The following is a 23005-nucleotide window of genomic DNA, read 5'->3' as shown; positions in this document are numbered from 1 at the left end:
GGGTAAAGCTAGATCCACACGCAGCAACACAAATCCATGGACCAAATCCAACAAAATCTCAACTCACCAACAAATCATGAAAAAAAATTGGGGCTATTTTTGGTGGGGAATTTTCGGATTTAGGACAAAAACAACAAAATCAAGCTAGAAAACACGGGGTAGGGGCTCCAAAAACGTGATCAACCTGGCTCATGATACCAAGATGATGTAGGGTGGAACCCTAAGTGGACGACCTTTCACGTTTGGAGTGGATCCTACGAGGAATCACGAAGAACACGCGGAAGCACAAAGGGGAAACACGGGGAAAACGAGAGAGAGAATCACTAAACCGACATAGAATCAATCACACGAGTGCTAGATCACCGACAACATAGAGTGACATAAGGTCCACAGTCAACCATGGTAAGGATACAAAGGAACAGTTCTTCTCCGTACGGAGGTCTTGATGGTCTTCCCTAGAAAGGGGTCTTGAATCCGCTTGGGGGATCTTCTCCGAAGAGGTCCTGAGCTCCGAGGAGAAGTAGCCAAGTGGATGAGCAAGGCTCTCACACAAAATATGAGCTAAACCTATGCTACTCGTACCAGGAGATGGAGGCGTCCTATTTATAGTCTTAGTGCAAATGGAAGTCAAAGTGAAGGGATACAAGGGCTCCAGCCTGAGGGTGCAGTCACTCAGGTGTCGGTCGTCCGGAAGGCGTCGGACGTCCGGAGGCTCGGGACGGTCCGGACGTCCGGTCGGGCTCGGGTGTCCGTAGAATCAGCTCTGTCGTGGGGGCGTCGGACGTCCGGAGGGGGTCGGTCGTCCGGAGCTTCATGCCGGTCCGGACGTCCGGAAGTCGTCGGTCGTCCGTAGATTCGGTTCGGGCGTGTATCGGCCGGACGTCCGGTGGTCTCGATCATCCGTAGATTCGGTTCGGGTGCCCAGCTGTCGGACGTCCGAAGGGCATCGGTCGTCCGTGGCCTGGGACTCGTGGGACGTCCGGGCTTGGTCGGACGTCCGATGCCTATATCTTCAGTAGCATCTCTTCTTCTTCTTCAACATGCTTGGGGTCCTCGCCATCTTGGCTCTTGCAAGTAGTTGATCCTTGGCTCACCTCCATGTACCTGATTACACATAGAGTCTCCGAATGAGGTAGTAGCCATGTCTCGTGAGTAGGAAGAGGGAGTTCGGAGAGGAGCGAGTTCACCTTATCTTCGATAGCCTTAGCTCGGGCTCTTGTCATGGGTCCAAGTGGTGTTGAGGGAGATGTAGGCAAGTCCATGGGGATGAGCGAGGGATGCTCCGCATCAACATGACACCACTAAGAGAATCGCAACATACATACCATCAAAATATCGAACACATGTCAAGTTCACATGATTACTTGCAACATGACTTTTCCCGTGACCTCAAGAACGAAAGTAACTACTCACAAATGATAAACATGCTCAAGATCAGAGGGGTATTGAATAGCATAATGGATCTAAACATATAATCTTCCACCAAATAAACCATATAGTAATCAAGTACAATATGTAATCAACACTACTAGTCACCCACGGGGACCAATCTATAGTTTTGATACAAAGATTGAACGCAAGAGATGAACTAGGGTTTGAGAGGAGTAGGTGTTGTGAAGATGTTGATGAAGATAACCCTCCCCAAGATGGGAGAGTTGTTGGTGATGATGATAACGATGATTTCCCCATCCGGGAGGGAAGTTCCCCCGGCAGAATCACTCCGCCAGAGGGCAAAAGTGCTCCTGCCCAAGTTTCGCCTCGAGGCGGCAGCGCTTCGTCCCAAATGTCCTCCACTCATTTTTTCTAGGTCAAAATAACTTATATACCAGAAGATGGGCACGGGAGGTGGGCCGAGGAGGGCAACACCCACCAGGGCGCGCCTGGGCCTCCTGGCGCGCCCAGGTGGGTTGTGCACACCTGGTGGCCCACCTCTAGTACTTATTTCCTCCAATATTCCTTAAATAATCCATAAAAAGTCCTCGGGGAGTTGTAGCTCATTTTGTGTTGTGCAGAATACATAGCTTGATGTAGGTTTTTTAGGTCCAGATTTCCAGCTATCAGAATTCTCCCTTGGTGCATACCTTGCATACTATGAGAGAAAAGGTATTAGAATTACTCCAAAAATCATTATTATTCAATAAAACAACATAAATAACAGTAGGAAAAGAGGATGCAAAATGGACGTATCAACTCCCCCAAGCTTAGACCTTGCTTGTCCTCAAGCAAAAACCGAAAACGAAAAACATGTCCACATGAGAGAGAGAGAGAGAGAGGTATCGATTAAAACAAAAATACGGACATAGCAGCATCATGTGACTTATTATAACAGCAACAAACTTCAATATAAAACTTTAATTATAGAACTTTTATCATAGACTTCTTATGAATAACTGATAATTCATCACAACATTGAAGTATAAAGCATAAACTCTATTGGAAACCAACAAACTATGTTCTCAGTCAATTTTGAAACCACAATTCATCATCTTTTCAGGAAGGGTCACGCATCGACGCCTTTAGGCAAGTCCACATACTCAACCATCATTTAGTCTTCTACGATTGCTAACACTCACCGCGTACACATGAGAAAAATGTTTCAACCGAACACAAGGAAAGATAGGCCCTTCGCAGAGGGAAGCAGAGGTTGCCATGCGCTTTTTGTTTGTATGCTCAACCCCTTAGTGCAAGAGAACGTCACGTTATATTTCCCCTTGTGATGGAAACCTTTATTATGCAATCTGTCGCTTTTTTTCTTCACCATCACAAGTTTGTACAACGCTCAATTTTCCCTTACACTAAATGATCTCATATTTTTATAAGCAATTTTTATTGCCCTTGTGGCACCGATGACAACTTACTTGAAGGATCTTACTCAATCCATAGGTAGGTATGGTGGACTCTCAAACAAGATAGGGTTTAAGGGTTTTGGCTGCACAAGTAGTATCTCTACTTAGTGCGGAATTTTTGGCTAGAAAAGATAGGGGCAAGTACCACATGTTGAAGGATCTATGACAATATGACTTCTATGTGAATATAAATAAACATAAATCATTAAGTTGTGTTCCTTGTCCAACGTCAACAATTTTGGCATATCATATTTTTGTGGGTGCTCACAATCACAAAAGATTTCCACGATAGTATACTTATATGTGAATCTTCCCTTCTCTTATTAATTCTTTCATGTGTTGCATCATTGACCAATGCTATGTTTGTCAGTCTACAATAAAATTTCCTACTTATACTTTTCCTTGTGTAATGTCATCACTTACCATAAGATTAGCATATTATCTTTTCTTTTTATTTCCTTTCTTTTTATTGCAGCAAGAAAGTAAAGAAGGCAGAACTCAAACTAAACTTTATTGTCTCTCGCATATGATTACAAGGATTGATCACTAAGAAAACTAACAAAAAGAAAGGATCAAACTAAAATTTTATTCTTCTAAAAGAAAAAGATAACCATTGATCGAACTAAGAAAGTAAAGGCAAAAGATAGTGGAGGTTGATACGATACTGGGGCACCTCCCCCAAGCTTGGCGAAAGCCAAGGGGAGTGCCCATACCCAATACTCAGTTTTATTTTGGTGGTGATGAGGAAGATGGTGGTGATGAAGCAGATCCAATCCGGTCTTTTGAGGATCAAGAGGCTCTCCAATCTTCGGATGACTCTCCGCAGGGAAGTGATGTGCTCCATGTGCAAAACATTTTCACGATTGAGATACTTATTCTGTATACGAACCGTATTGATCATCCTGAAGGGTGCAATCTCAACAGGGGTAAGATGAGCATAGTACGGTTCAAGGATATCTTCCTCTTCCTCATCGGCGGGCAATGCTTGCTCGTCCATCGGCACTTGATCTCCGGGTGCCTCCTTGTTGTTGTCCTCCTTAGCTGCTTCAACGGGGTCTTCTCTCTTCAGCTCGATCTTCATCAACCAAGCATCCTCTTCTATACGATCAGAGGGGGGATAAGACATGATGCCTGGCTCAACAGATCTGACAGAAACAACAAGAAAAGAAAATAGGAGATTTCTCGGCGATGCGGAGGTTAACAGGCTCGGGAGGTATATATAGATTTTTTTATCTTGGGGAACAACCATAACGGAAGAAAAACGGAGATTGGAAAGCACCTGAGGTGGGCACAACCCATCTGGGCGCGCCAGGCTAGCCTGGCGCGCCCTGATGTATCATGCCCACCAGGGTCACTTTCCTGGAAGTTTTTTATTTTCATAATTTTCTAAATATTCCAAAACTGACAAAAAATATTTTTGCGGATTTTTCAGAGTCCGTTTACTTACCGTATCACTTACCTCCTTATTTTCACGATTCTGGAGTGTTCTGGAAGGACTCTTTTATGTGTTCTTCCGGTGTCAAAGTTTGGATAACATTACTTTCAACATTAGTTGGTGTACCTGAGATCTAGTGTTTTATTCGTTGACCATTGACAACCTTTGGGTTAGTCCTTTCGGCATTATTATTTTTTGATAGCTCTGGAATGATATACCTCCTCGATGACATAGGGTCCTTCCCATTTGGAGAGGAGTTTTCCTATAAAGAATATGAAATGAGAGTTGTACAAAAGAACATATTCTCTTACTTTGAACTCATGCTTTTGGATTCATTTGTCATGCCATCTTTTAACCTTTTTCTTTGAATAACTTAGTATTTTCATAAGCCTGGGTTCTCCATTCATCTAATGAGCTAATATCAAATAACCTCTTTTCTCCAGCAAGTTTGAAATCATAATTGAGTTCTTTTATTGCCCAAAATGCTTTGTGTTCTAACTCAAGAGGTAAATGACAAACTTTTCCACATACCATTTTATATGGAGACATACCCATAGGATTTTTGTAAGCTGTTCTATAAGCCCAAAGTGCATCATCTAATTTCTTAGACCAATTCTTCCGAGACCTATTTACGGTCTTTTGTAAGATTAATTTTATTTCTCTATTGCAAAGTTCAACTTGACCACTAGACTGAGGATGATAAGGTGACGCAATTCTATGATTAACATCATACTTAGCAAGCATCTTACAGAAAGAACCATGAATAAAGTGTGAACCACCATCAGTCATTAAATATCTAGGGACTCCAAACCTTTGGAAAATAACTTCCTTAAGCATTTTAATAGAGGTGTTGTGATCAACACTACTGGTTGGAATAGCTTCTACCCATTTAGTAACATAATGAATAGCAACCAAAATATGTGTATACCCATTAGAGGAAGGAAAATGTCCCATAAAGTCAAATCCCCAAACATCAAATGGTTCAACAGCAAGTGAATAATTCATAGGCATTTCTTGATGCTTACCGGTATTACCTATTCTTTGGAATTCATCACATGATGAGACAAACTTATGGGCATCCTTGAAGAGAGTAGGCCAATAAAAACCAAATTGCAATACCTTATGAGCAGTTCTGTCTCCCGCATGATGTCCTCCATAAGCTTTGGAGTGACATTTCCGTAGGATTTGTTCCTGTTCATGCTCAGGTACACAACATCTAATAATACCATCTGCTCCTTCTTTATAAAGATGTGGGTCATCCCAGAAGTAATGTCTTAAATCATAGAAGAATTTTTTCTTTTGTTGGTATGTGAAGCTAGGTGGTATGTATTTAGCAACAATATAATTAGCATAGTCATCATACCAAGGAGTACTATGAGAAACATTTATTGCAGCTAGTTGTTCATCAGGGAAGCTATCATTAATAGATTGTGGGCCATCAAGAATATTTTCAGGTCTAGACGAGTTAGCAGCTACGGGGTTTTCTGCTCCTTTCCTATCAGTAATATGCAAATCAAATTCATGTAGCAGAAAAACCCACCTAATGAGTCTAGGTTTAGCATATTTCTTTTCCATAAGATATTTTATAGCAGCATGATCGGTGTGAACAATTACTTTAGAATCAACAATGTAAGATCTGAATTTATCACAAGCAAACACCATTGCTAAGAATTCTTATTCAGTGGTAGCATAATTTCATTGAGCACTATCTAGAGTTTTACTAGCATAATGAATAACATTTAGTTTCTTATCAATTCTTTGTCCTAGAACAGCACCAACAGCATAATCACTAGCATCACACATAATCTCAAAAGGCTAGTTCCAATCAGGTGGTTGAACAACAGGTGGAGTAATTAAGCTTTCTTTAGTGTTTCAAAGGCTTCCATACAATCATCATCAAACACAAAGGGAATATCCTTTTGCAAAAGATTAGTAAGAGGCCTAGAAATTTTATAAAAGTCTTTGATAAACCTTCTATAGATATCAGCATGACCAAGGAAACTACAAATACCTTTGATATCTTTAGGACATGGAATTTTCTCAATTGCATCAACCTTGGCTTTGTCCACCTCAATGCCTCTTTCAGAAATTTTGTGGCCCAAGACAATATCTTCATTAACCATAAAGTGGCACTTCTCCCAATTCAAGACAAGATTTGTTTGTTCACATCTCTACAAAACTCGATGAAGATTGCTTAAACAATCATCAAAAGACTTCCCATAAACAGAAAAGTCATCCATGAAAACCTCAACAATCTTTTCACAAAAATCAGAGAAGATAGCAGTCGTACATCTTTGAAAGGTAGCAGGTGCATTACATAAACCGAAAGGCATACCTCTATAAGAAAATGTTCCAAAAGGACAAGTAAAAGTGGTCTTTTCTTGGTCAGATTGTAAAACGGGTATTTGTGAAAAGCCAGAATATCCTTCAAGGAAGCAAAAATGTGTGTGCTTAGATAGTGTTTGTAACATTTGATTGATAAAAGGCAGAGGGTAATGATATTTTCTAGTAGCTTTATTTAATTTTCTATAATCAATTACCATTCTATAGCCCGTGACAATTCTTTGTGGAATAAGCTCATTCTTATCATTAGGAACAACAGTAATACCTCCCTTCTTAGGGACACAATGAGCATGACTTACCCATCTACTATCAGCTATAGGATAGATTATACCTACTTTCAGAAGTTTCAATATTTCCATTCTTACCACTCCTTTCATTTTTGGATTTAACCGACATTGGTGATCAACAACTTGTTTAGCATCAGGTTCCATATTAATCTTGTGCTGACATAGAGTAGGACTAATGTCCTTAAGATCATCAAGAGTATATCCAATAGCAGCCCTGTGCTTCCTTAGAACTTTCAATAATCATTCTTCTACATGTTCTGAAAGGTTAGCACAAATATTAACAGGATATATCTTCTTTTCATCAAGATAGGCATATTTCAAGGTGTCTGGCAATTGTTTTAATTCGAACACAGGATCGCCTTTAGGTGGAGGAGGACCTCCTAGAGTTTCAATAGGCAAATTGTGTTTAAGCAGAGGTTGTTGTTCGAAAAAGATTCTATCTATTTCATTTCTTTCACGCATATGCAAATCATTTTCATGCTCTAGCAAGTATTGTTCCAAAGGATCAGTAGGAGGCACAAAAATAGAAGTGAGACCAATAATTTTATCCTTACTAGGCAAATCTTTGTTATGAGGTTGTTTACTAAACTTGGAAAAATTAAACTCATGAGATTCATCACCAAAGCTAACACCGACAGTTTGTTTCTTACTATCTATTTTAGCATTGACGGTGTTCAAGAAAGGTCTACCAAATATAATGGGACAAAATTTATCTTGTGGGGTGGTAAGAACAAGAAAATCAGTAGGGTATTTTACCTTCCCACACGAGACTTCAACATCTCTAAGAATCCCAATTGGTGATATAGTATCTATATTAGCAAGTTTAATAGTAACATCTATGTCTTCTACTTAAGCAGGTGCTATTTCATCTCTAATTTCTTCATATAAGGAGAAGGTAATAGAACTCACACTAGCACCTACGTCACATAACCCATGACAATAGTGATCTCCTATCTTAATTGAGACAACAGGCATGCCAACAACTGGTCTATGTTTATCTTTTCCCTCAGGTTTGGCAATTCTAGAAGCTTCACCACAGAAGTAAATAACATGCCCGTCAATATTATCATCTAAGAGATCTTTAACCATAGAAACACTAGGTTCAACTTTCATTTGTTCAGAAGGTTTCAATGTTCTAACATTAATTTTGTTAACCACAGTTGAAGCTTTAGCATGTTCCTTCATCCTAACAGGAACAGGTGGTTTTCCAATATAAGCAGTGGGAACAACTGCATCAACATTGTAAATGATAGCTTCTTCTTTAGCTTATTCTTTAATTTCTTCTTTAATTGGTGGGTGGTATTTAAACCACTTCTCCTTAGGGAGATGAACATGAGCAGCAAAAGATTCACAAAAGGAAGCTACTATCTCAGAGTCAAGTCCATATTTAGTGCTAAACTTTTGAAAGGCATCTGTATTCATAAAGGATTTAACACAATCAAACTTAGGTTCAATACCTGGCTCTTTACCTTCGTCGGGTTCCCAAACTTCGGAGTTATGTTTAATTCTTTCTAAAAGATCCCACCAGAATTCAATAGTCTTCTTCATAAAAGAACCAGTACAAGAAGTATCGAGCATGGTTTGATAATTACGAGAAAGTCGAGCATAAAAATTCTGGATAATAACTTCTCTCGAGAGCTCTTGATTGGGTCATGAATATAACATTGACTTAAGCCTCCCCCAAGCTAGAGAGATACTTTCTCCTTCACGAGGCCAAAAATTATATATATAATTCCGATCACGATAAACTAGATGCATAGGATAAAATTTCTGATGAAATTCCAATTTCAAACGGTTCTAGGTCCAAGATCCAATATCATCGCATAGCATATACCATGTTAATGCTTTTCCCTTCAAAGATAAAGGGAAAACCTTATTCTTAGCTTCATCTCCGGGCAAACCTGCAAGTTTAAATAATCCACAAATTTCATCCACATATATCAAGTGCATATCAGGATGTTCGGTTCCATCTCCTTCATAAGGATTAGCTAGCAGTTGTTCTAACATACCCGAAGGAATTTCATATTCAATATTTTCAATATGTGTAGTAGGTTGAGGGGTGACTAATTGTGGTTCCGGTCGAGGTGAAGATACCCCTAACAAACCCCTCAAAGGTTTTTTTTCCGCAGTAGCAAGTGATAATAAATTTCAGCATGTAGTAATAATGTTTCCTTACCAATTTCCACTTACCAAGAGCGCTTCACTACCCGGCAACGGTGCCAGAAAATTGCCTTGATGACCCACAAGTATATGGTGTCAATTGTAGCCCTTTTTTATAAGTAAGAGTGTCGAACCCAACGAGGAGCAGAAGGAAATGACAAGTGGTTTTCAGCAAGGTAATGTCTGCAAGTGCTAAAATTGTAAGTAGCATAGTAGTTTGGTAGCAAGATAATTTGTAATGAGCAAGTAAAAATAGTAGTAACAAAAGTGCAGCAATGTAGCCCGATCCTTTTGAGGCAAAGGAGAGGCCAAAATGGTTTCCTATTACAAGCAAAGTGTCTTGAGGGTACACGAGAATTTCATCTAGTCACTTTCATCATGTTGGCTTAATTCGTGTTCGGTACTTTGATAATTTGATATGTGGGTGGACCGGTGCTTAGCTGTTATTCTTACTAGAACAAACCTCCTACTTATGATTAACCCTCTCGCAAGCATCCGCGACTATGAGAAAAGTATTAATAATAAATTCTAACCATAGCATTAAACTTTTGGATCCAATCGGTCCCTTACGGAACAGTGCATAAACTGGGGTTTAAGCATCTGTCACTCTCGCAACCCACCATCTAATAACTACTCCACAATGCATTCCCTTAGGCCCAAATATGGTGAAGTGTCATGTAGTCGACGTTCACATGACACCACTAAGAGAATGGCAACATACATACCATCAAAATATCGAACACATATCAAGTTCACATGATTACTTGCAATATGATTTCTCTCGTGACCTCAAGAATGAAAGTAACAACTCACAAATGATAAACATGCTCAAGATCAGAGGGGTATTGAATAGCATAATGGATCCGAACATATAATCTTCCACCAAATAAACCATATAGTAATCAACTACAAGATGTAAACAACACTACTATTCACCCACCAGGACCAATCTATAGTTTTGATACAAAGATTGAACACAAGAGATGAACTAGGGTTTGAGAGGAGTTGGTGCTGCGAAGATGTTGATGAAGATAACCCTCCCGAAGATAGGAGAGTTGGTGGTGATGATGATGATGATTTCCCCCTTTGGGAGGGAAGTTCCCCCAGCAGAATCGCTCCGACGGAGGGCAAAAGTGCTCCTGCCCAAGTTCTGCCTCGAGGCGGTGGCGCTTCATCCCGAATGTCCTCCCCTCATTTGTTTCTAGGTCAAAATGACTTATATACCAGAACATGGGCACTCGAGGTGGGCCAAGGAGGGCAGCACCCACCAGGGCGCGCCTGGGCCTCCTGGCGTGCCCAAGTGGGTTGTGCCCACTTGGTGGCCCTCCTCTAGTACTTATTTGCTCCAATATTCCTTAAATAATCCATAAAAAATCCTCGGGGAGTTTCAGCTCATTTGGAGTTGTGCAGAATAGGTAGCTTGACGTAGCTTTTTCAGGTCCAGTTTTCCAGCTGCCAAAATTCTCCCCCTTGGTGCATACCTTGCATATTATGAGAGAAAAGGCATTAGAATTACTCCAAAAAGCATTATTATACAATAAAACAACATAAATAATAGTAGAAAACATGATGCAAAATGGATGTATCAGTGGTTGGGATGTAAATTTTCTCGATCATTGGCTTTAAGTCTGAATTGATCATAGACCGAAGTCTTGCCGTCCGAGATGGACATGCTCTGGATACGATCAAGCATCTCATTGAGATGAGATAGCTCCTCGGGATTTATTGTTGTGTTATAAGCGCGGCTGACTCGAAATATGCTCGGTGTGTAACTTGAGGTGTCTTCGCCACGAGGGGATCCGGGAGTGATTCTGGATTTTTCCCCGAATTCAGTTCTAACCCTGACGTAATTCCCAAAGTGGGAGTCCGATCTACGCCCGGACTGGAGGTCCGAAGGGCACCGACCAAAGTCGTTATGTCGGGGGTCTCTGGTGACTCCGTGACAGATATCAGTTTCGGAGTCAAGCCTCCAAAGCCAAATGAGTTCTTGATTCAGCCGGGGGCCATCCCGATAGGACAAGCTCACCACAGGAATCTATAGTGTACTCGAGGCCACCAAAGGTCATGATCCGACCGCGGGCGAGTTACTCGAGGACACACATGTGATTTTTCAACGAAATTTGGTGCACTAGAGCATGTGCTTGTATTTCAAATTTGAATTATGCACACAAAGGTGACATGTTCCCTCTCAGAACCACGAGCCTTCTTGAGAGAAGCTCCGATTTGCAAGAAGCTTATACCAAAATTTGTTCCTATTCGGCCATTTTTTTAGCACGGCATGGTACTACCATGACATGACACCATGCCAAGTTTCATGATTTTAAAGCTAAGTTTCGCAATGTTCTCGACCGAGCAACAATGCCCAGATGTTTGAATTTTATTCTCATTTTTTGCATGGGACCTAGAAATTCACCTGAGGACATAGATGTCATTTTTCAACCAACTTTGGTGCACGGGAGCATGTGCTTGTAGTTCAAATTTGAATTATGCACATTAAATGACCAAAAACTCAATTAATGTATAAAAAAGGCCAAACGAACCCAAAATAATTCCAAAATTTAACAGGGCACTCATGTAGTTCTATGTTGCCTTTGTAAATAAACTAAAGGGGGGCAGCGTATATTGTTTCGCCCTCAAAGGTGGCACGTTCCCTCTCAGAACCACGAGCCTTCTTGAGAGAAGCTTCGGTTTGCAAGAAGCTTATACCAAAATCTGTCCCTATTCGACCAATTTTTTTACCACAGCATGGTAGTACCATGACATGACACCATGCCAAATTTCATGATTTTCAGACGTGTTTTGAATTTAAAAGAATTTTAAAACCAAGTTTCTCAATGTTCTCGGCCGAGCCACGATCCCCAGATGTTTGAATTTTATTCTCATTTCCTGCATGGGACCTAGAAATTCACCCGAGGACACATATGTGATTTTTCAACCAACTTTGGTGCACGAGAGCATGTGCTTGTAGTTCAAATTTGACTTATGCACATTAAATGACCAGAAACTCAATTAATGTATAAAAAATGAGAAACGAACCCTGAATAATTCCAAAATTTAACACGACACTCATGTAGTTCTATGTTGCCTTTGTTAAGAAACTCAAGGGGGGGGGGCAGCGTATATCATTTCACATTCAAAGGTGGCACGTTCCCTCTTAGAACCACGAGCTTCCAAATCGTCCCAATTTTTTACCACAACATGTTAGTGCCATGACATGACACCATGCCAAGTTTCATGATTTCTAGGCGACTTTTGGATTTACATGAATTTAAAACCTAAGTTTCTCGATGTTCTCGGCCGAGTCACGATGCCCAGATGTTTGAATTTTCATTCTCATTTCTTCCATGGGACCTAGAAATTCAACCAAGGACTCACATGTGATTTTTCAACCAACTTTGGTGCACCGGAGCATGTGCTTGCAGTTCATATTTAGATTATGCACATTAAAAGTCCAGAAACTCAATTAATGTATAAAAAGGCCAAACAAACCCGAAATAATTCCAAAATTTAACAGGGCACTCATATAGGTCTATGTTTCCTCTGTAAATAAAATCAGGGGGGAGGCAGCGTATATCGTTTCGCACACAAAGGCGACACGTTCCCTCTCGGAACCACGAGGCTTGTTGAGAGAATCTCCGGTTTTGCAAGAAGCTTATACCAAAACTAGTCCTAATTCAACCAAAAATTATACATATGAAAACAGGTATTAGATTACCCCGAACATCTCGCTACCTAGACCAATAATGTACTATGATTTTGTAGCGACCACACCTCAAACAGTCTGATCTCTGTGCTTTAGTGTCATCCCTAGATCAGTAATGCTAACACGCACAGTACTTGAAGGATTTATAACAGAGTAGCAATCACACACTTATTACATCGAATGTCTCACAAGAGAACTTATTACAGTAAATATGGCTTAAGGCCATCTAATAACGATAACAGCAGAAGGCTTGGAAAGATAAGCGAGTACATCAACTCCAACGGCATCACTGAGTATAAGACCACGACCTAAGGCACCTTACTTGTCGTCTGAAAAGTCTGCAACATGAACGTTGCAGCCCGAAAATGGGTCAACACATAGAGAATAATGAACAGGAATATGCTATACTACATGCATATATGGCTGGTGGTAAGCTCTATGGTTACAATTTTGCATAAAGCCAACTTTTTCCTACTGCAAAGGAATAAATTTTATTTAACTATCATGGTGGTTGTTAAACATTGATAAGATAGACATCCTCTCAATCCCAATTAAGCATCATCTTTAAACCCAACAAATTAAATTAAAGTAACATGATGAGATTCACATGATAATCCAAGAACTAGATACTCAAAACGTCCATAATCGGGGACATGGCTAACCATGATTAGTTTATACACTCTGCAGAGGTTTGTGCACATTTCCCCACAAGTCTCGATCTCCTCCGTTGATTTCTCGCACTACATGGTGTTTGAGAAACAGATGACCGAGACATAGTCTTTCAGAAGCGCTAGCACCTTACGATCGGGTTGACAGTTACACCTACTTTCCCCTACATCTGCTAGTCTACCACTGTAAGAGTTCGCACGACTTAATCAACTATGCTAGAGCCCATAGTAGCTTGTGGCTGCACACGGAAGTTTCTAATATGAATAATCTCATGATCCCTTTGAGCCTGGGTGGCGGTCCATAAAGAAACAAGCAATCGCTGGAATACCCAGGTGCCTCAATCCACCCAGATGTGTGTTAAAGTTGCCACCTTAACTAAACCATTAAATAACAATCTCACATCTGTCATGGAAACACTCACCCAATCCACGTCTACTAGCATAGCATGGCATAATAAGCAAACATAGAAGTAACTCCCAAGGGTTTGATAATAAAACAGGTAATAGGTACTACCTCATCTACTTCCCAAAACCCACATATTAATCAGACCCTAACCATGCAATTGTTTGAGGTTTGATCTAATGCAATAAACTGCATAGTAAAGAGGTATGATCAAAGTGTAACTTGCCTTGCTGATGATCCGTGAAACCTAACGATTCGAAGTAGCAAGCAGCGCAATCCGGGTACTCTATTGCAAACAAACAAGCATACAGTAAGTACTCATCTAATGCACGGGTAAAACTCAAATAAGAGATCTAGCGAGAAATTTCAACTTAAGAACTCCCGTTTGCAAACGGAATCAAATCAAACGAAGCAACGAAAGTCAAACGGCGAAAGAAACAAGCTTCGTTTACTAATCTGGACCTAAGTCAAATTTTACACAAGAAAAAACTTATTTGAGTTGGTTAAACGGAAGAGGGTTTCGAGATGAAACTCTAGGCACTTTAATTGCCTGATTCCGATAAACGAGCGAAAAGTTATACTAGAACGAAAATCGGATCAGAAATCGCGATCTGGAATAATCGCGGAAAACCCGAATAAAAGAAAAACTGAAAACGGATTAACGAACGTACGTTCGTTAACAGCAACTAAACGGTGAACTCATCCGTTAAAACGAACGAACGAGCGAATGCTCGCTAAGTAAATAAACCAGAAAAAAAATAAAATAAACTGATCTAAAAAAAATAAACCTAGGGTTTAAAAAAACTGAATCGGTTTTCAAGAAAACCGGGGCGGCGGGCGGCTACCTCGGCTCGGGCTCCGGTGAGGTCCGGCGGCTCCGGCGGGTCTCCGGTGGGCGACGCGGCTCCGGCGGTGGCGGCTACGGCGGCGGGCGGCGGCAGTAGCAGCGATGGCGGTGGCGGCGGCGCGATATGCGGCGGCGGCGGCTCGGCGGGTCGGGAGGTGGGGTGGCGGGTGAGGAGGGCGGCGACGGCGGTATTTATGGAGGGAGGGTGGCGGTGGCTTGCGGGAGGGGGTGGGGAGGCGTGGCCCTCCCGGACTCGGGCGGCGGCGATCATCGACTCCGGTCCCGATCCGGAGTGGGAGACGGCGGCGACGCTGGGCCGGCTCGGCTGGGCCTTCGGCCCAGTCGGGCTCGCGGTAAATTTTTTTAAAACTATTCCGGCAAAACTAAGAAAAATCCTAGAAAATAAAATAAATTCTAAAAATTCGAAAACAAATTTTCACCGTCTAAATAAAATATTTAGAACGAGATGAACATTTTCTTGGCCCTAAAATGCAGTTTTGAAAAACGTGCAATTTTCCTAAATTCAAATAAAAGCCAAAAACTCCGAAATAAAATCTTATTTGATTTTTTTATTAAATCCTCAATATTTCTTTATTTTGGGAAAGCCATTTTATTCCCTCTCTCAGATTTTTATAACAGAAATAATTGAAGATAAAGTAAATAAAATCAAATGATCCTATTTTCAAAATTTGAGAAACTCAAATATGAAAATAACGAAATCCCCAACTCTCTCCGTGGGTCCTTGAGTTGCGTAGAATTTCTGGATCAGGCCAAAAGCAATAAAATATGATATGCAATGATGATCTAGTGTATAACATTCCAAATTGAAAATTTGGGATGTTACAAACCTACCCCCACTTAAGATGAATCTCGCCCTCGAGATTCGGGTTGGCTAGAAAATAGGTGAGGGTGGTCCTTCAGCAGATCTTCCTCTCGCTCCCAGGTGGCTTCATCCTCGGTGTGGTGGCTCCACTGGACTTTACAAAACTTGATAACTTTGCTTCGGGTGACTCGGCTAGCATACTCGAGAATTTTTACTGGTTTCTCCTTGTAGGTTAAATCACTATCCAACTGAATCGCTTCCAGCGGCACTGTATCTCTCTGCGGTATATCAGCCATCTCTGCATGGCACTTCTTCAACTGGGAAATGTGGAACATATCATGAACTCCAAACAATCCTTCGGGCAATTCCAACTTGTAACCAACTTCTCCCATGCGCTCAAAAACTTTGTATGGTCCCACAAAACGTGGTGCTAACTTTCCCTTAACTCCAAAGCACTTAACTCCTCGAAGCGGGGATACACGAAGATAAACTCAGTCTTTGACTTCGTAAGCTGTCTCCTTGCGTTTAGAATCTGCATAGCTCTTCTGCCTGGACTGGGCTACCTTGAGCCTATTGCGAAACAACTTCACCTTCTGTTCAGACTCCTTAATCAAATCTGGTCCAAATAATTGGCGATCTCCAACTACATCCCACGACAATGGGGTCCTGCACCTCCTTCCGTACAAGGCTTCCAAAGGGGCCACCTTCAAACTAGATTGATAACTGTTGTTGTAGGAGAACTCGGCATATGGAAAATTGTCGTCCCAACTAGATCCATAATCTAGCGCACAAGCTCTCAGCATATCCTCCAAAATCTGATTGACTCTCTTGGTTTGTCCATCTATCTGTGAATGAAAGGCTGTACTGAACTCTAGCCTGGTACCCAAAGTTTCGTGCAACTGATTCCAGAACTTTGAGGTAAATTGGGTTCCTCTATCTGATACAATGCTCCTCGGAACTCCATACAGACATACGATCCTGGTCATGTATATCTTTGCCAACTTAGCACTGGTGTAAGTGGTCTTCACTGGGATGAAATGAGCTACCTTCGTCAAACGATCGACTACAAACCATATCGAGTCATAGCCTGAACGAGTCCTGGGCAATCCTGTGATAAAATCCATGCCTAGCTTATCCCACTTCCATTCGGGTATCGGCAATGGTTGTAACAATCCCGCTGGCTTCTGACGCTCTGCCTTCACTCTCTAACATACATCACAAACTGCTACATACTGCGCAATATCCTTCTTCATCCCGGTCCACCAGGATGTGTCTTTCAAATCCAAATACATCTTGATATTTCCTGGGTGAATCGAGTACGGTGAATCATGGGCCTCTTGCAGAATTAACTTCCTGATCTCCGGGTCATTAGGAACATAAACGCGGTCCTCAAACCATAATGTATCATGCTCATCCTTACGAAATCCTTTAGCTTTTCCCTTGCTCATCTTCTCCTTTATAGAAGAAATCTCCTTGTGAGTCTTCTGGGCTTCTATCATCTTATCCATCAAGGTAGATTGAATCTCCAATGCCACTACATAGCCTCTCGGAACTATCTCCAAACATAGCTCACATAGATCCTCGGCTAACTCCTGTGGTAACTCTCCAATCATGAGTGTGTTGACATGGCTCTTGCAGCTCAACGCGTTGGCTACTACGTTAGCCTTTCCGGGGTAATAATGCAAACTCATATCATAATCCTTGATGAGCTCCAACCATCTCCTTTGCCTGAGATTCAGCTCCTTCTGTGTGAAAATGTACTTCAAACTCTTGTGATCCGTGTACACCTCACAATGGTTTACAATGAGAAAATGTCTCCAAGTCTTTAATGCGTGCACTACGGCTGCTAACTCAAAGTCATGTGTAGCATAATTCAACTCATGGGGCTTATGTTGTCGTGAGGCATACGAAACAACTCTTCCCTCCTGCATAAGCACTGCTCCAAGTCCTCAACGAGAAGTGTCGCAATACACCTCATAATCCTTGTGCTGATCTGGCAGAATCAACACTGGCGATGTAACCAAACATTTCTTTAACTCCTGAAAAATGGCATCACATTCCTCAGTCCATTTAAACTTGGTGTCCTTCTTCAACAACTCCGTCATGGGCTTTGCAATCTTCGAGAAATTCTCAATGAACCTCCGGTAGTATCCTACAAGTCCAAGAAAACTCCGGATCTCTCCAACTGTTGTTGGAGCTTCCCAATTTGTCACAGTGAGAACTTTGGCGGGATCTACTGCTATTCCTTCTCCGGATATAACATGTCCGAGGAATCCAACTTCCTTCAACCAAAACTCACATTTGCTGAACTTGGCGTATAAGTGATGTTCTCTGAGCTTCTCCAGTACCAAACGCAAATGCTCCTTATGCTCTTCTTCACTCTTCGAGTAGACCAAAATATCATCAATGAACACCACGAAGAACTTATCCAGAAACTCCATAAACACTTTGTTCATCATGTTCATGAAATAGGCAGGTGCGTTAGTCAGACCAAATGACATAATGGTATACTCATACAGCCCGTACCTGGTGGTAAAAGCCGTCTTAGGTATATCCTGCTCTCTAATCTTTAATTGATGGTATCCTGATCGCAGATCGATCTTGGAAAATACCTTAACTCCTTGCAATTGGTCAAACAAATCATTGATCATCGGCAATGGGTACTTGTTCTTGATTATCACTTCATTCAATCCTCGATAATCAACAACCATCCTCAATGATCCATCCTTCTTCTCCACTAGAAGCACTGGCGATCCCCAAGGTGAAGAACTTGGGCGAATATATCCTTTATCCAGTAACTCCTTAATCTGCTTCTTAATTTCCTCCAAATCTCGTGCGGCGATCCTGTACGGTCTCTTAGATATCGGCCCTGTGCCTGGCAAAAGTTCAATCAAAAACTCAATGTGTCTATCCGGTGGCATGCCTGGCAACTCTTCTGGAAATACATCAGGGAAATCCTTCACCACTGGTACTTCCTCCTGTACAACTCCTGATAAAGAATTTACTTGTGTCCTCCTCGGCTCATGCCGTGATACATACTTGATCCTCCTCCCTTCTGGGGTGGTAAGCAAAATCGACTTACTGGCGCAATAGATGTTTCCTCCATACATCGATAGCCAATCCATACCCAGAATCACATCCAAACCTTGCGATTCCAAAATCATTAAATCTGAGGGGAAAACATGCCTACCTATACTAAATGGCACTTGAAAACATCCTCGACTGGCCATATACTCCGCTCCTGGTGAGCTTACTAGCATAGGTGTTCTAAGAACTTTGGTGGGCAGTTTATACTTATCCACAAATCCCCTTGATATGTATGAATGCGATGCACCAGTATCAAAAAGAACGATTGCAGTAAATCACTTAACCAAAAACTTACCTATTACTGCATCTGGTTGGGCTTCAACCTCCTCCACGTTAACGTGGTTCATTTGTCCCCTATTGAAAGGGTTCGGCTTCTTCCCAGAGCTTCCGTTGTCATTTCCATTCTAGGCTTCAGGACATTCATTGGCATAATGTCTAGTCTTCTGACACTTATAGCAAGTGACTTGGCTCAGGTCTCTCTTGGCTGGGGTTGACGGGTTGGTACGGTTCTGACCGTTTCTTCCTCCATTCCCGTTACCATTCTTGGGGCCATTATGATTTTGCGAATTCCGTCCCTGAAAATGTCCTTCCGATTTCGGGGTAAAACGTGGCTTCTGCTGAGCTCCAGAATTGTACTTCCCTTGTCCATACTTCCTCTTGCGGTTTTCAATCTGCTGCTGCTTCCCTTCAATCATGAGAGCTCTATCTACCAACTCCTGGTAGTTATTGAAGGTTGCTACCATCAACTGCATGCTCAGCTCATCATTCAGTCCTTCCAGAAACTTCTGCTTAGCTGCATCCGTAGCAACGTCATCTGGGGCATAATGTGCTAGCTTACTAAAGTCATCCACATACTGGCCTATAGTACATCCTCCTTGGCGCAAGTTGCAAAACTCACGTTTATTCATGGACATAGCTCCTGCTGAAACATGGGCAGTACGGAAAGCCTGCTGAAACTGGTCCCATGTGACAGTCACAATAGGATAAGTGACTGTGAAATTCTCCCACCATGATGCTGCGGGTCCATCAAGCTGATGTGCGGCAAAACGCTCCTTTTTCGCATCTGTGCATCCTGCAGTGGTCAACTCCCTTCCTGTCTTGCATAGCCAATCATCTGCAACTATCAGCTCGGTGCTACTTGAGAGCACCGCCGGATTTAGTCTAAGGAAACAGATTAAGTGATCAACAGGTGGTGGAGTGGTGGGTTGTTGTTGTTGTTGTTCCCCTGATTCTGATTATGGACTAGTAACTGCATCAATGCATTCTGCTGCTGGATCAACTGAGTGAGCTCCGGTGGGAAAGTAAATCCATTGTCACGTCTCAGAGGCATCTGAGGGTTTAGAAAAGATGAGAATACAGAGTAGAATGAGGTCTAGAGAGAAAACACTACCCATATGCACATGAGACAAATGCAAACAATATCACTTCATTCAATTCAAACAAGGGCATAGAACGGTCTAACTATCGTTACAAAAGTGATCGGTCTATACTAGATACATGGGGGAATACTACTACTGTTATGGTGGTCGACTAGAAAAACTGCTCCGTTGAGGACTCCATGATATCTGCTCCAGCTTCATCAACATAGTCATCATCGCTATGTCTGGGTCCGAGTCGGTGTCGTCGATGATGATGTAATTCTCCGGGCAAGTGCAATCATCGTCTTCTCCTCCAGTCGCGAGAAATCCCATGAATACTTTTAGCTTCTTCTTCAGATCATCGTTCTTCTCCACGAGTGTTGCTATTTCCTCCTGATATCCATCGCGTGTAGACTTGAGTTCTTCCTCCAGTTCCGTGATCTTGGTCCTGGCCTTCTTCAGATCTATCATGCCTGCGCACATCTGGTTGTCCTGGCGTCGAATGTGCTGGTTCAACTCCTGGATGAATGCTGCAATTGATCTATCCTTCCTGGTACTGATCATCCCCCATTTCTCATCTCGGCGCCCACAAATCTGGTAAATAGTATCCTTGAGATCCTTGTGATAAACTTCTCCAATGCGTCCCATTGTGATGTGGGCTGCCATGCTCTTTCCTAGACTCCAGGTTGGTGCATCGAAGGAAAACTATATGGGCTCAGTGACAGGCATGAACGTCCTTCCTGGGACTTGAACTTGAATCATCCAACGCTCCTCTTCAGGTAAAGTGGCATTGTAGGTCCCGGTGAAACTTGGTACTCTGATGTTCAGGTATCTAGTGACTTCCTGCAAGTGTCGTCCAACAGGTGTATCTTCATCCGGTTGCGTGAACTTGTTCCTTGCATCCGCCATCCTAAAAGAGTAGAAAAGATGAGAAGTCAGAAATGAGAAGAGTGAGTAGTGATCTAGGGCTTTTACCTTAGTGGTCGTGTCCTACAGTAGCATGTGCTTTGATACCATCTTGCAGCGACCAGACCTCAAACAGTTTGAGCTCTGTGCTTTAGTGTCATCCCTGGATCAGTAATGCTGACACGCACGGTACTTGAAGGTTTTATAATAGAGTAGCAATCACACACTTATTACATCGAATGTCTCACAAGAGAACTTATTACAGTAAATATGGCTTAAGGCCATCCAATAACGATAACAGCGGAAGGCTTGGAAGATAAGCGAGTCCATCAACTCCAACGACATCACTGAGTATAAGACCACGACCTAAGGCACCTTACTCGTCGTCTGAAAAGTCTGCAACATGAACATTGCAGCCCGAAAATGGGTCAGCACATGGAATATGCTGGCAATGTAACACATAGAGAATAATGAGCAGGAATATGCTATACTACATGCATATATGGATGGTGGTAAGCTCTATGGTTACAATTTTCCATAAAGCCAATTTTTCCTTACTTCAAAGGAATAAATTTTATTTACTTATCATGGTGGTTGTTTACATTGAGAAGATAGACATCCTCTCAATCCAAATTAAGCATCATCATTAAACCCAACAAATTAAATTAAAGTAACATGATGAGATTCACATGATAATCCAAGAACTAGATACTCAAAACGTCCATAACCGGGGACACGGCTAACCATGATTAGTTTGTACACTCTGCAGAGGTTTGTGAACTTTTCCCTACAAGACTCGATCTCCTCCGTTAGATTTCTCGCACTACATGGTGTTTGAGAAACGGATGACCGAGACATAGTCTTTCAAAAGCGCTAGCACCTTACGATCGGGTAGACAGTTACACCTACTTTCCCCTACATCTGCTAGTCTACCACTGTAAGAGTTCGCACGACTTAATCAACTATGCTAGAGCCCATAGTAGCTTGCGACTGCACACAGAAGTTTCTAGTATGAATAATCTCATGATCCCTTTGAGCCTGGGTGGCGGTCCATAAAGAAACAAGCAATCGCTGGAATACCCAGGTGCCTCAGTCCACCCAGATGTGTGTTAAAGTTGCCACCTTAAGTAAACCATTAAATAATAATCTCACATCTGTCATGGAAACACTCACCCAATCCACGTCTACTAGCATAGCATGGCATAATAACCAAACATAGAAGTAACTCCCAAGGGTTTGATAATAAAACAGGTAATGGGTACTACCTCATCTACTTTCCAAAACCCACATATTAATCAGACCCTAACCATGCAATTGTTTGAGGTTTGATCTAATGCAATAAAACTGGGTAGTAAAGAGGTATGATCAAAGTGTTACTTGCCTTGTGGTGATCCGTGGAACCTAGCGATTCGAAGTAGCAAGCGGCGCAATCCGGGTACTCTATCGCAAACAAACAAGCATACAATAAGTACTCATCTAATGCACGAGTAAAACTCAAGTAAGAGATCTAACTAAAAATTTCAACTTAAGAACTCTGGTTTGCAAAAAGAATCAAATCAAACGAAGCAACGAAAGTCAAACGGCGAAAGAAACAAGCTCCATTTACTAATCTGGACCTTAGTCAAATTTTACAGAAGCAAAAGCTTGTTTGAGTTCATTGAACCGAAAGAGGGTTTCGAGACAAAACTCTAGGCGCTTGAATCGGCTGATTCCGATAAACGAGCGAAAAGTTATACTAGAACGAAAATCGGATCAGAAATCGCGATCTGGAATAATCGCGGAAAACCCAAAAAAAGAAAAACTGACGAACGGATTAACGAATGGACGTTCGTTAACAGCAACTAAGCGGTGAACTCGTCCGTTAAAATGAACGAACGAGCGAACGCTCGCTAAATAAATAAACCGGAAGAACAATAAAATAAACCGATCTAAAAAATAAACCTAGGGTTTAAAAAAAACAGAATCGGTTTTTTTAGAAAACCGGGGCGGCGGACGGCAACCTCGGCTCGGGCTCCAGCGAGGTCCGGCGACTCGGGCGGGTCTCCGGTAGGGCGGCGGGGCTCCGGCGGAGGCGGGAGGTGGCGGCTACGGCGGCGGGAGGCGGCAGCAGCGGCGACAGCGCGATCTGTGGCGGCGGCG

This window comes from Triticum dicoccoides, chromosome 4B, assembly GCF_002162155.2.
Source record: "Triticum dicoccoides isolate Atlit2015 ecotype Zavitan chromosome 4B, WEW_v2.0, whole genome shotgun sequence".
Taxonomy (NCBI): Eukaryota; Viridiplantae; Streptophyta; class Magnoliopsida; order Poales; family Poaceae; genus Triticum; species Triticum dicoccoides.
This window is presented reverse-complemented; position numbering follows the sequence as displayed.